Below are 15,196 nucleotides of genomic sequence, written 5' to 3' on the forward strand. Positions count from 1 at the left end.
AAACCACGGTATCCATCTGTAAGGTCGTCAACATGAGGTGCCACTTTGAATCAAAGCACAGGAACTTCAATGCGGCCTATCCTCCTAGCATTGTTGCAACACACGACAAAATTGAAAATCTGAAGTCTTTGTATCACACTTCAAATGTCATTCTCACAGCATCAGCGACTGTACAGGATAAAGCAACAGCTGCTTCTTTTCGGATAATGTTGGTACTAGCTAAAAAGAAAAAGCCTTTCCTAGCTTGTGAAGGAGTGCATGGTGGAAATGCTGGTGGAGCTTTTTGCAGGAGATAAAAACAAAGATGACATTGTGAACTTGCTGCTGAACTTGAATTAATATGCAAATTAGACACTATCAATTTAGGCTTGAATAGAGACTGGGAATGGCTGAGCCATTACACACATTGAATCTATTTCCCCATGTTAAGTATTCTCACACCTCTTGTCAAACTGTTTATAATGGACCAGCTTGATTATCACTACAAATGTTTTTTCTCTTAATTAATTAGCCTCTTAGAGTTGGTAGGACAACTCCCACCTTTTTATGTTCTCTGTATGTATATATCTCTCCTCACTATATGTTCCATTCTATGCTGTAGCCCACAAAAGCTTATGCTCAAATAAATTTGTTAGTCTCTAAGGTGCCACAAGTACTCCTGTTCTTATTGTGAACCATGTGAAACAAGTTCACCTGTCTGATTCCACAGCAGTGTGAAGATTGGAGGTAATTTATGAGGATTGTCTGTCAGCACTGCTTTCCGATTTAAAAAATGTCTCTTGCAGTGGATGAATCAAGCAATTTAAGTGACACTGCCCAGCGATTGCTGTTTGTTAGATTTTATGATGGTGAAATTTTCAAGGAAGAATTTTTGTGCTTAATACCATCAGAAACCTACACCACAGAAGAGATCATTTTTGAAAAGGTAAAAGGCTTTTTTGAAAAAAAAAATGGTTTAGATCTGCAGAAAGTAAACTTGCTTGTTATAGACGGAGAACCCTCTATGACAGGGAAAGAGAAAGGCTTTGCTTCATGTTTGGCAGCGATCATCCAGGGCCGTCCTTAGGCATATGCAGCATACGCAGCTGCATAGGGCACCCAAAAATTTGGGGCTCCACCGGGCTGCGGGGCCGCAGCCTGTTCCACTTGTGCTGTGCTTTGACTCCTCTGTCCCTACCCGTATGGAGGCTGGCCAGAGGTGTGTGCAGTTTGCACCTGGTGTCTTCCTCGGTGCACATGTGCAGAGTGAATCAGGACAACCAATCAGGAGCATGGGTGGAAATTTTTTTTTAAAAAAAGGGGGGAAGTGGAAGAAGCCCCCTGGCCCCTCTCCCTTGCCCACTGCTCACTCCCTTCAGCCCACCCGCTGGCTGGAGGGCTTCTCTCTGCCCCCTAGAAGACCAACAAGATAGGAGCTGTCATGGGGCTGTGGGTGCTGGGAGGGAGCCATGCGTGCTGGAGAGCGGCATCTCCTCTCAAAGCTGGGTGTGTGTGTGGGGGCCCTGGCCAGAGCTTCCATCACTCTCCCATGCAGATTAACACACAGGCCAACAGGGCACGTGCCCAGAGCCCCCCTCCTCAGCCAATATGAGACCCCCAGAAAAATGGGCACCTAAGCTGACAGCCCAAGTTGCGGGGTGGAAGAAGCCCCGAGCTCGCCGGGATGCCCCGGCAGAAGCTGTGCCAGGCAGGCGGGCGGGTGGGTGGAGGGAAGGGTAGCACCAGGCAGGGGGTTCCTGAGGGTCTGTGGGTGGGGATGGTGGCTGTGGCCCCTCGACACACTGAGGTCAGTGATGCCGGCTGGGGACCACCTTCAGTGGAGCCCCCGCCTTCCCCTCCGCCGTCCCTCAATATCCCTCCTTAGGTAACTTGCATAGGGCCCCATAAACCCTAAGGACAGCCTGGGCTACATCCTTCATTAAATACATTTCACTGCATCATTCACCAGACTGTCCTGAGAGGTAACTTGTCTGGGGACTTGAAAAAAAACAATGGACATTGTGATGAGATTAGTGAACTACATGCGCTCAATTTCTAGATTCCAACATCGTCTTTTTAAAGCTCTTTTACAAGACGCTTCAGCCGAATACCTGTTGCAGCACAATGATGTTTGCTGGTTAAGTAGGGGGCATGTGTTAGAGAGGTTTGTATGCTTCAAAAAGAAATAATAGAATTTCTTTCAAACCATAAGCCCAACAAGGCTTGCAAGTTTCTGGAATTTATGAATGATGACCTTTCTAGGTCACAGGTAACTTTTCTGTGCGATATTATGATTATTTGAATTCCCTCAACTTGCAGCTCCAAGGCCGTGCAAGCAGCATCGGGGATCTGTTTGAAAAAGTGCGTCTTTCAGAGAAATCTTGTAATCTTTAAGACAGACTTAACAGGAAAGATGTTGCACTTTCCTACATTGTGAGTTGTTGCTACAGATGAAACTTTGATGAAAACAATGAAAGAATTCCTAAGCAATCTGATCAAAATTTTTAAAATACGATTTGAGAATTTTCAACTTCCGAAGGATCTGTTTTTATTTGTTCATGATATATTTGTGGTCTCTCTCTGCCAGTGGACCTTGCCCTTCGGAAGCAAAGAACATTCTTGATTCAATTGATGAAGGTCCCTTTCAATTAGAAATGGTAAGGCTCCACAGCTCAGATGTCTTATTTAGCATATGCCATTCAGTCAAGCCAAGCCACAATATTCTTATCAGCAATGTTCAAGGCACAAAGACCTCCAGGAAGCTGAGTCATTTTGCAGTCCTCAACAGTGTGTGTCATGGTTTGTGGCTGCCCACATTGACATAGTGGACTCTCTCTAAAACACCACCGAAAATGTCTTGAAGGCAAAACTCAGAGAAGTGGGACTTTATGATTTCTGGGCTCAATATGCTGACCAGTTTCAGAATAGCCAGATCCTGGCCATCTACCTTTTAACAATATTCGGATCAAACTACCTCTGTGAATCTGGGTTTTCTACCATGAATATTATTTAAAAAAAACACCACAATCACCTGATAGATGAGCATCTTCACCAGGGGATGCACCTTGTCCTGACTTCCTACAAACCACTCTTCAGAAAGCTTGCTAGAATAATAGAATCATATAAGATTAGGGTTGGAAGAGACCTCAGGAGGTCATCTAGTCCAACCCTCTGCTCAAAGCAGCACCTACCCCAACTAAATCATCCCAGCCAGGGCTTTGTCAAGCCGGGCCTTAAAAACCTTTAAGGATGGAGATTCCACCACCTCCCTAGGTAAACCATTCCAGTGCTTCACCACCCTCCTAGTGAAATAGTTTTTCCTAATATCCAATCTAGACCTCCCCCACTGCAACTTGAGACCATTGCTCCTTGTTCTGTCATCTGCCACCACTGAGAACAGCCTAGCTCCATCCTCTTTGGAACCCCACTTCAGGTAGTTGAAGGCTGCTATCAAATCCCCCCCTCACTCTTCTCTTCTGCAGACTAAATAAGCTCAGTTCCCCCAGCCTCTCCTCATAAGTCAAATGCCCCAGACCTCTAATCATTTCCGTTGCCCTCTGCTGGACTCTCTCCAATTTGTCCACATCCAGGGCCGGCGCAACCCATTAGGCGACCTAGGCGGTCGCCTAGGGCACTAACATTTGGGGGGTGGTGACCGTGGCGGCCGGATCTTCGGCCGCCCCGGTTGTCGGTGGTATTTTGGGGGCGGGACCTTCCGCTGCCTCTGGCGGGGACGGCATTTCAGGGGCAGGACCATCCACCACCTAGGGCAGCAAAAAAGCTGGCGGCGCTCCTGTCCACATTCTTTCTATAGTGGGGGGCCCAAAACTGGACACAGTACTCCAGATGTGGCCTCACCAGTGCCGAATAGAGGGGGATAATCACTTCCCTTGATCTGCTGGCAATGCTCCTATAGTTATATTCCTTTTCCACAAGGTATTGTTTTTCTCCCTTTTCCTTCTCTCAGTCCTTCCCTCTGTTTAAGGCCCCTGTGTTATTCTATTTTGGTTCAATGTCCAGCACAATCAGGCCATAGTCCTGACTGGAGCCTGTAAGATATCCCACAAAACACTTAATACAAATAATAATGATGCTCCTGAGTAGGGCCAGATATTTTTCTCTTTCTTTCTTTCTGGTGGTAAAAGGGGAATTGAGATTTATTGAGTCACAGAGAAGGAGTTTGCAAGGAGACAATAACTGAGTCAGGAGTTTAATGGAGTGAGGGAAAGAGGATCATGAGGGATTGCTCAGGAGGGAATATCAGAGAGTGGCTCTGGGGGGGAGAGGAACAGGGCTTGTTTCAGGTGGGTGGGGATATGCGGTTGGTTGTCATGTTCATGGGGAGCTTGGGGTAGGGTGGGGGTTATCAGTGCAGGGGAGGTAGGACAGGACCAGGGAAGGTGCAAAGATTAGACATTAGAGGAAGAGGATGATTTGGGTATGAAAGAGAAGATGTGGGACGGGGTAGAGTTGAGGAATCAAAGTGCACACATTACAGAGAGGAAGGAGATGGGACCGAACACCCTTTCTGGAGAGCTACCCCTCCCCCAATCATGTGAAGTCCGCAGCATCCGAAGTTCTTTGATTTTTATGACACGTGCTTGTTTCAGTTCCTCTTTTTTGCACAGTGTGTGACAAAAGCAGGGGTGGAAGGGCTGAGGAGACAGGGAACCACTTCAGCTCACATTTTCCTTGAGGCGAGGTATCTCCTGCTGCAATCTCTCTGTCTTCAGTCAGGAGAATACGAATAGGGCACTACGCTCCCAGGTTGGATAAGGAATGGTCATTCAAAGCTGGCAAGCAAAACACAGTTGCAGGCTGCACAACATCAGAAATTCCACTCAGACTGACCTTCTTCCTGTATCCAAACCACACTGGACTGCAGAGTCTCTGTCTTACCAGAAGGTGACTGGTTTTCTGACTAGATTTTAGTGTCTTCTCAGCTTCTGGCCACAGACAGGTTGGAAGTATCCTACCTTCTCCATCTCTTCATCTGATGTGGGTGTGAAAGTGCCAGGATGTGGGAAGAAGGGAGTTACTCTGAGATTACATAAGGGTTTCTCGTCTAAAAAGTGATGGTAAAAATAGCACCTCTGCGCCCGTATAGACCAGCTTTCTATGAGCTCCCAGTCAACCTGCTGATTTTACTAAGGCCATATCTACACTAAAAAATTAAGTTGACCTATATTAGATTGACTTATAGCCATCACAGTAATTACTGCAGTTTTTCATGTCCACACTTCCCTCCTTCTGTCAGTAGTGCACATCCTCACCAGGAACGCTTGCTTAAGAGGGGTAGTGTGGGAGGTGCTGGATCTCATCAGTGATTGGGGGGAGGAAGCTGTCCAGTCCCAGCTGCACTCCAGCTGTAGGAATTACAATACCTTTGGGCAGATATCAAGGGCCATGATAGAAAGGGGCCATGACCGGGACACATTGTAGTGCAGGGTTAAAGTGAAGGAGCTGCAGAACGCCTACCACAGAGCACGGAAGGCAAACCACCGCTCCGGTACTGCCCCCACGACCTGCCGGTTCTACAAAGAGCTGGACGAGATACTTGGAGGCAAGTATCCTCCACTCCACCTCCACTCCGAAAAGCACCATGGACACTTCAGAGGCTGTGGCAGCCCAGAGTGCAGCAAGGCAGGAGGAAGAAAGTGAGAGCAAGGGTGCCAGGAGGAAGGGAGCCAGTCGCAACGGACGGTGCTTGGGGAAGAACAAACAGCAGAGGAGGTGCCCCGTAAGCATCTTCTATTTGGAGAAGGGAGTTGTTGGCTTTCCTCATTCAAAAGTTCTTTAGCCACTGCTCGTCATCCCAGACTTGCATGACGATGTGATCCCACCACTCAGTGCTTGTTTCCCGAGCCCAAAAGCGGCGTTCCACTGTGGTGAGCATGTCTGTGAATGCCACAAGCAATCTCATGTCGTATGTGTTTATGTGAGTCGACATCATCGTCGGACTCCTAGGCAGCACCGCCCCCAGCAGCAGTGCAACAGAAGGGTGGCATGGTATGGGTTTTTGGGTGGGTGGAGTGATCAGAGCCTGAAATATTTTCAAAGGGGGTCTCTAGAGGGGCAGACTCACCCCTGTGGCGCCTCCTGCTGGTCTCTTTTGGGAATTAGCTCTTCCAGCATCTTGGAGCACCCCCTGCAGGCTGGTGATCTGCCTGTCCTCTGGCTCCCATGTCCCTCCCGGACCCCCGTGCCCTTGTATCTGGGGTGCTGCCCCTGGCAGTACACCCCTCAGTACTAGGGTCTCCCCTGCCCAGAGAACCCCCACCCACTATCCCTACCTCACCTCAGAATAAGGCCATTGCCAGTCACCAACTAGCCCCGCTCACTGGGGCAGACTGCAGTATAGGAGAACAAGGTAGCTGATGCCCTATCCAGAAAAGAGGGTACAGAGGTGAAGTTTACACCATGGCCAGTGACCAAAACTCCAGCATCAAACTCACAAGGTGAGGGAGGTTGTGACAATAAGGATCCAGACACCCCAAGGGGAGAACAAGAGGTCTGAACCCCCAAAAATAAGCACTAGAATCAACTGGCAGCATACAATGTTATTGTGTATAAACATATGTCAGACAAAGCCTTTTATGAATGTTTGTAATATTCTGAATTTGATGGTCATGTGGAGATATGTAGACAGGTTATGATTATGAATGTATGCCTATAAAATTGTAATTGTAACTGTGGTGCAACTACAGCAACAACTCACAACAGGGAGTGAAATAATTAGGCAGGGCTTACAGGAAACCAAATTCAAATACCCACCCTCCCCTTTGTCCTGCCAGGAAGACACAGTGGTGGACTATTAAAGTTAATGGAAAGACATTGAAACTGAAAAGGAAAGAAACTCCTAAGGCTGGTATATGCTGAAAACATTGGCCTGGCTATGTCTCTCAGGGGTGTGAAAAATCCACCCCCCTGAGAGACATAGCTATGGTGACTTAACTCCTGGTTAAGACAGCACTACGACTATGCTGTCTACACTACCACTTATGCCAGCAAAACTTGTGAAAGGGAAAGAACACTCATTTCCTTTCCAAGTACACACACACCAACTGTGGCTTTCATAAGTCAGCATATATGAAGCTGTGAATGTCTTTAATGTCCCCTGGGTGGAGTGGTGGGGGCAGTGCACCAACCCCTGATGCCACATGGAATGCTGAGGGGGGTATAGGGACGTCCCGATATTGAGTTCTCTCTGGGCAGCAGAGAGAGGCAAGCATGGGATTGTTGAACCTGCAGATCTACCAGAGTCTGCAGCATTTCTGTTTGCTGTCTGAGAAGCACAAGCATCTCCTGTTGTGTGTGCTTTTCCTTTTCCTGCGCCTTTCTCCTCTCCACTCTATCCTTCTCAGGCTGTCTGCAAGGGTCATCCTCCAGGCCTTGTGCCCATTCTCTGAGGCAGCAGAACACGTCATTCCGAGTCCTCTTCTTTCCTCTCCTTGTCTGGCTCAGGCATTCTGCGGATGTGGAGGGGGACACCCTGAAGGCCACAATACCAGCAGCTGAAGATACAGCATGCAAAGGTACCATTGTCAGTGTATTCATGACGGAAAGCAAAACTTAAGATACTGAACTCACTCCCCTTGATCCTCCAAAGTTGTAATAATGACATTCTCATTTCTGGTAGGGACTGATGGAGCACAGCGCCAGTCACAGCACCAACCATGGTGAGTATGGTCCTGGGGGAGGGGGTTGGGGAAATGAGTGGGGAATAGCTAGCTGGCATGAGTCTAGTTGTATAGGGCAATGGAATTGAATACTGGCACCATTTTCCACAGACAGTGGTTATTTTAGCTGATAACTCACTCCTGAAGGTAACAGGAGCAGAGATAGCACAGCTGCTGTTGGCATCCTGGTGCCGCTCAGGCCTGTTTGCTACTAGCCTGTGTACTGCAATGTACTGCTGAAGTAATCGCTGAGTAGCATGGGAAAATGCCCTACCGTGGTGGAAGAAATAAAGAAGCCTGCCCCAGAACCCTTCAGCAAAGGATTGCAGAGTACCTCCATGAAAGTTTCATCGAGCTCTCTAAGGAAGATTCACAGGACATCCTAGTGCACATAAACATACTGCTCCGCGCAGCCCCCTCTGCCTAACTCAAGAGGGGAATGAAAAACAGATAGCAACTCTACCTCTCTTGGTTGTTTCACTCCCTCTTCTAGCATAAGTACAAAAGAGTAAATCAACTCATGTGTCCTGCTACTTTGGGGGTTCCATCCCTGTAATCTCAAAACAAACTGCATATTTACCAGAGGTTCCTTCCCCTGCCTCATGCTCTACTGTCATGACTGGCTGGACTCCTCTTCTTCCTCGTCCACCTCCTCCTCGCTGTTCACGGCAGGGGCCTGTAACTCAGTGTGACAGTCTGTACCCCTATGTTCACCCCTCTCATAGAATTGGTACAAATTCTTATGAGGTATCATTTGAAAATTTGTGATTTGCTGATCATCATTGTCCTGGTAAAATATGTGTGGCACCATTATATGTACAGTTATGACATTCCACTGTGTGATGTTTCCCAGACATGTTACAACATGTTCTGGAGGTCAGCCACAAACCAGTTCCCCAGAGACAAAAGGCTAGACAATGCCTCAGTCAGGTGTCAATGGTATCAAGTGGACTATCAGCTGATTCAGTGGCCACTCTTCAGCAGGAGAGAGGAGGTGGGCAAAAATCTACATCTTGGACAAAGAAACAGATTGAAGTTCTTGTCCACGGAGACTTTTTGTCTCCTGGATGTCAACTTCAGATGATTCTAGCACAAGAGAAAGGGCTATAAGAGGAGAGGGCAGATATCTCAAATTATCTCTCCCTTTCTCTCTCCCAACAGCATCAACAACACTTGAAGAAGAAAGGAAGCAGCATTGAACTAGGGAGAGATCCCGACTGAAGGATTAAGCCAGTAAGACTGTTGGAACTTGTGGGGAGTGAGACCTTTGCTTTGAATTCACTTAGCTTGTTAACACAGGGATTACCTCTGTTTTACCTTTTATTTTCTTGTAACCAATTCTGATTTTGTATGATATTACTTGTAATCACTTAAGATCTATCTTTCTACAGTTAATAAATTCGTTTTATCTATACCAGTGTGTTGGGATTGAAGTGTTTGGGAAACTTCATTTGGGATAACAAGAGATATGCATATAATTTTTTATTAATAAAATAACAGACTTTATGAGAGTGTGTATTCTCCAGGAGGGAGCTGGGCAGTATGAGACGCACATTTATGGGGGAAAGCCTAGGACTGGTGTCACTCTACAGTGTAATTCATGAATGGCTGGCTATTGCACTTATACAGTATAAGTGGGAGTGATTTACATGCTGGAGGCTGTGTGTGAGCAGGCCAGGAGTGGTTGCTCTCACAGTAAAGAAGTGTAAAAGGCACCCCAGGCTGGAGAATTGAGGGGACACAGCTGTCCAACAGTCTAGACTGTACCCTTGGGAAAGTCAAACTCGGGCTCCTTGGAAGTATCCAGGGTTCTCTTGGGGGGGCGGAGGGGTCTCCACCAAGGATGGCACATAGCTCTTTGAAAACAGAGCAGGCCTGCGGTTCAACACTAGATCGATTGTTGGCCTCCCTGGCCTTCTGGTACTACTGCTGCAGCTCCTTGGCTTTCATGCAGCACTGCCGATGGTCCTTGTTGTACTCCTCCTCCTGCATCCCCCGAGCAGTCTGCTTGTAGATGTCCACATTTCTATGGCTGGTTCAGAGCTGTTCCTGCACAGCCACTTCTCTCCACAGGCCCAAGAGATCCACCACCTCCTGTCTACTCCAGGCTGGAGCACATCTGCAGCGTGTAGCCATCATGATCATCATGCACACAACAATGGAGAGCCCCACCCCACCCCAGATCCCACACCCCCAACTGGAGCCCTCACTCCCCCCCCATTCCTCAACCCCCTGCCCTGGCCCTGATCCCCCTCCAAACCCCTTGGTCCCAGCCTAGAGCACCCTCCTGCACCCCAACCCCCTCATCCCAGCCCCATCCCAGAGCCTGCACCCCCAGCCGCAGCTCTCACCCCCCTCCCGCACCCCATCCCCCTGTCCCAGCCCAGTGAAAATGAGTGAGTGAGTGAGTGAGGGTGGGGAGAGTGTGCGACAGAGGGAGGAGGAATGCAGTGAGCGGGGGCAGGGCCTCAGAGGAGGGGTGGGGGCAGAACCTCGGGGGAGGGGCGGGTGTGGTAAGGGTGTTCGGTTTTGTGCAAGTAGAAAGTTGGCACAGTTCAGCTGATCAGCTCCACCATCTCCTCCTGCTGTGCTGGGACAGTGCAACTGATGGGGGCAGGGACCAAGGCTGCATGTCCACAGGCTCCTAGCAATATCAGGGAAGGATGCAGGAGGAGAGTGCCTTTATGGGAGCAGCCATGCCAAAGTGGACAACCCCATGGCATGGCAGCAGAGCGGCTGCCAGACCTGACTACAAGCACCACAGGATGAGACTGCAGAACAGAAGGAGACATCAGGGTACAAAAATAAGCATTCCTGGGTGAAGGGAGAGAGGAAAGCAAGACTTGGAGGGAAAAGGGGAATGGGCAGGAAAGGAATAAACGCTAAGGGAGAAAGAAAGGGAGGAATTGAATGGAGAGGGGGAAAGAAGGGTTAGAGCAAAGGGTGGGAGGGAGAGGAAGGGCCTTTTATTCTAGGCTGGCTTCAGTGAGTCATGACCCAGACTCCTCAGGGGCAGATGTCTCACTGCAGCCAGTTTGGAATTAGACCCAGTGCTCACTGTTCTTATCACAGCCACCTAGAACTATATTCTTGATCCTCTGCCCTGACCAACAGCATCCATGGTGCACTCCTGGGTGTTATGTTCCCGGCATTCACAGAGAAGTTAGATAAAAAACACACCCTTGTCAGAAGGTTTTCAAAGTAACTATTAGTCTATAGGCCTGTTTTTTGGCTTGAGATAGAATTTGGGGTTTGATTTTTGATACTTTTATATCCTTACTAATATGTGTGAACAAAGAAGAAAGACACTGGGTGTTACAGCTGCCCACAAACAGATCGGGTGAAAAGAGATAAGAGATAGAGCTAAAGTATTGCTGGGTAGAGTGGGAGTTTAATATACGAGAGCATACTTGAAGGACAGTCCTGCCTCAGCTCTTCTCCCGAGATAAGGTCAAGCAACCAGTCGAGAGGGGCAAGGGGGATTGGGGAAGGTATAAGAAACATAGGCGCTGACTCTGTGGAAAAATTGGTGGGGGCAGAGCAGCCAAGCTCCCCGCCCCGCCCTCCCTGCCCCAGCTCACCTCCACCTCCTCCCCTGAGCACGCTGCGTTCCCACTTCTCCTCTCAGCGCTTGCCACCGCAAAACAGCTGTTTTGCGGTGTAACAAGCTGTGGAAGGGAGCGGAGAGGAGCGGGAACATGGCGTGTTCAAGGGAGGAGGCGGGAAAGAGGTGGGGCCGGGGTGGGGATTTGGGGAAGGAGTCCAATAGGGGTAGGGAGGGGGCGGAGTTGGGGCAAGAACTTTGGGGAAGGGGTTGGAATGGGGGTGGGAAGAGGCGGGGCAGGGGTGGAGTCAGGCTGGGGATCAGGGGGTTGAGCACCCACCAGCGCCAGGAAAAGTTGGCGCCTATGATAAGAAACACTAAGGCTAAAGAAATGCCTGTCCCTGACCGAAGCATAATCTCACTCCTTACCCCTCCCATGGGATACAGATGCCCCCAGATTCACAACCCTCCAAAACAGAAGATAACCATAAATTGTAAGGGGTGGGATCAAGGGTGTGCTAAGCTAATTATGCCTGCTAAGGAAGGGAAAGAAGGACACTAGGAAGGCTCTGGGAGGGGGGTCAGAGCTATGGATATGCTTGCTTGATTAACCCCAATAAACATTGCATTGCCTGCACTTTGGACTTCTGGTCTTCTGCTTTCTGTCTGCATGACAAGAACCAGGGCAGGGAGAAGGGAAACCCCTTAACAGTTACACTACTTCATTTCTTAGGATTCAGAACAATAACACACAAGAACCAAAAACAGAGAGAGACAAAGCAGGCTGCTCCCTAAAATAGGTAGCCACAACTCCATCCACCTTACTCTAAGTTGACTGGCTGCAGTTTGACTCTGATCACTTGCTTCCCTGCAGAGCCCCCTAGCTTGCAAGCCGGACCAGGAAAACCCCAGTGAATTTAAAGTTTAAAATTTAGCAGTATTGGCAAAGCCTTTGTAGTGTAGACTAGCCTTATGTCACAAAGCCTAGTGAGCTACAAGTTGCACAGAAACCAACCTGCCAGGTGTACAAGGTGGAGCTAAGAGTGTGTGGGGTTCAAACTCGTTCTTTGCATGGTCGAGCTCAAATAATGTGACCATCTGTGGGGACAGGGCCCTTAAAATCCACAAGATAGACAAAGGCACAAAGAACTGCAAAAAGGCAGCTGGGCTTGAGGAAAGGAGGAGAGAGGAGGAAGGAGAAGAGGTCCAAATAGTCCAGGGAAAACTTCAAACTAATAGGGGAAGGAAGGTTGTAAACCGCAGCTCTGTCCATTTATCTCATCTGTTTACTAGGGACTATTTTCCACAGAAGCAGGCTACATTTCATTAACCTTCCCAATCATAATTAAATTATACCCCAAAGTCAATAGTCCGCACTATAGGGTGCACTAGTCAGTCATTGTTTGCCTTCAGTCCAAACGTCACAGCTCACCCCCGTCTAATGGCCAGAAACTCTCACCTTGCCAAAGGTCCGTTCCAACCATCATGGTTGCCCGCCCCCCACCCCTCCTTCCGTGGGCAAAATCCATACCCTGGCTCAGAGCTTTCAGTCAGTTACAGTGACAGGGGCAGGCTGCGAAGTTTGGATCTGTAGAGGAAAAATGTGACATTTGTGGAAGTGAGTTGGGAGGATGCAGTTCAGGGAAGCCCAAATTAAACAATTTCCTGCTTTAGCTATAATCCTTGGCATTTCATCAGCACTTCCCATCCAAGGATTGTACAATGCTTTACAAATGTTAATTCATTTAGACTCAATCTCCCCCCTGTGAGGGAAGTAAGTATCATTACCCCATTTTATAGGTAGGAAAAGGGAGAGAGGGGAAGTGACTAAACCAAGCAAGTTAATGGTAGATCTAGGAATAGAAGCCAGATCTCTGGATTCCCAGAACTGGGTTCTGACCACACAGCCACTCCTCCTCTTTATGGGCTTATAGGAGTTCAAACTGCACTAGTAAGTGTTCTCCTGTCTTCAGGGCATTCTCTGTTGCTACCAGGCTGAATACAGGCACAGTGGCCCAGATCCTCAAAAGTATTTAAGCACCTAACTCCCATTGCTTTTTAGGCACCTTAAATACCTTTGAGGATCTGGGCCAGCAATACCAAGGGATTAATATTTGTAGGCAAGCTGCACCTGTTATAGTTACCCACCAGATGGCACTGCAAGAACAACAACATCTCAGAGGCTTTATGTGCATTTACTTGGCACTGGTATTAAATGGTTCACTGTTGCCAAGATTAATCACAATGATTATAAATGTTCTGCACCGATCCTTCTCTTCTGCCCCAGCTGTATAGCTGAGTAGGCTGTGTGCACATTCACTCTTTCCCTTCTGAATCCTCCTGTATTTTCCCCCTATACTCTGGGCAGAGCATGTGCCCCTATCCCCAGTTGCCGATTTTCTTAGGCAAATGTAGCTGCCGCCACGTGTTACAGCTGACAGTGGTGCTACACAACAGTTCAGGACAGGAAGTGAAGAAGAAAGCCATCTCCAGTTACAATGGAAATGGGGGACTGAAGTAAACTAAAGTCTGGAATTTCCCATGCAGCCAAGGTTAACACCCACCTTTTATTAAACACGCTGTGGGACTTTTCATGACAAGGGGTCAGCTCCCCAGTTTTAGATTTCATCCAGAATATGTCACCTCCAAACCACACTGCCCCTCACGCCACACTGGGGCACTGAGGTTAGTATTGACACAAAGGGAAACGCACACCCCTCACTACAGCACAGCCCCACTCCTGCCATGCTTGAACGTTGGGCTCAGTACTGGCACAGAGAGAACAGTAAACCCTGCAGAACAGCGCTCCCTGGCACCAGCCCTAGGCATTGGGGGTCAGTGCTGATACAGCCAGAAGAGCACCTTCTCCTGAGTCATCCCCACCACGCCCTGCAGCCCAGCCCTTCCTGACATTGACCTTGGGCATCGGGGGCAGTGCTGACTCAGAGGGTAAAGTGCCCCCTTGTGAGTCACTCACACCACTCCCTGCAGCACGTAGGCTTATTTGTATTAGACTAGGCCTCCAATGACACTTTAATTTGTTTTTAAAGTAACAGCAGGCTGTCCCCTTCCACTCTGCTGGTTAGTTCCTAGCAGAAGGATAGAATCAGCAGAGACACTGGTAGAAACTGTTTCTCTGTTGAATATATTGCTTGTTACATTTCTCTCGCTGGCTTTATTTCCCCTTTTGCCTACAGAAAGTCTCTCTTGGGCAGGTGCCTATCAACTTCTAGCCTCTTGGCAGGGGGTTAGACTAGGTGACCATTGCGGCCCCTTCTAGCTCTATGGTTCGGTGATTCTAAGGTTTTCAGAAACACTCAAGTTCCATTTCCAGACATGACTGAGGCCTGGCCAGCACCCACATTTTACACCAGCATAAGTATTTCAGTTCAGGGTGCAATTTTGTAACCTCAATAGTTTAGTTTTGTTTAGCCTTAACCACATTAGCTTTCAAGGATACTTAAGTATCTAAGGGCTTGACTACAGCCAAGAGTTATACTGCCTTAACTATACCAATCTAGTTAAGGTGATACAACTGTGCTACCACTAGGGGGGTTGTATCAGTATCATTTATGCCCTTTCCAATATGGGAATTAGGCTTACAGATATAAACACCTTTCTATTGCTCCAACTGGGGGTGTTTGTAGTACTTTAACTACACCACTATAGCTAAAGCACTGCAACTTGAGTATAAACAGGTACTAAGGAGTCCAAGCATCACTGACTCATCAATGGGAATTACGCAGGTTAGTTGCCTGGGCACTTTTTTTTTGTAAACCCTGATAGGTACCTATTTGCACCTTTAGGCACCTAAATACCTTTGAAAATCTGGCCCTAAATCAATTCTATCATTTAGGCTCTTGGTCAGTTAAGCATTTTGGCAATTACCCTTATTGCAGTCATCAGATTGTTGGGAGGTAGTGGGGAGGTATGGCAGTCGGTACCTCAAAGTAGCACTCTGGAACCCCTATAGTCACCACTGTGATATCATGAT

Source organism: Trachemys scripta, chromosome 1, assembly GCF_013100865.1.
Source record: "Trachemys scripta elegans isolate TJP31775 chromosome 1, CAS_Tse_1.0, whole genome shotgun sequence".
Classification (NCBI taxonomy): domain Eukaryota; kingdom Metazoa; phylum Chordata; order Testudines; family Emydidae; genus Trachemys; species Trachemys scripta.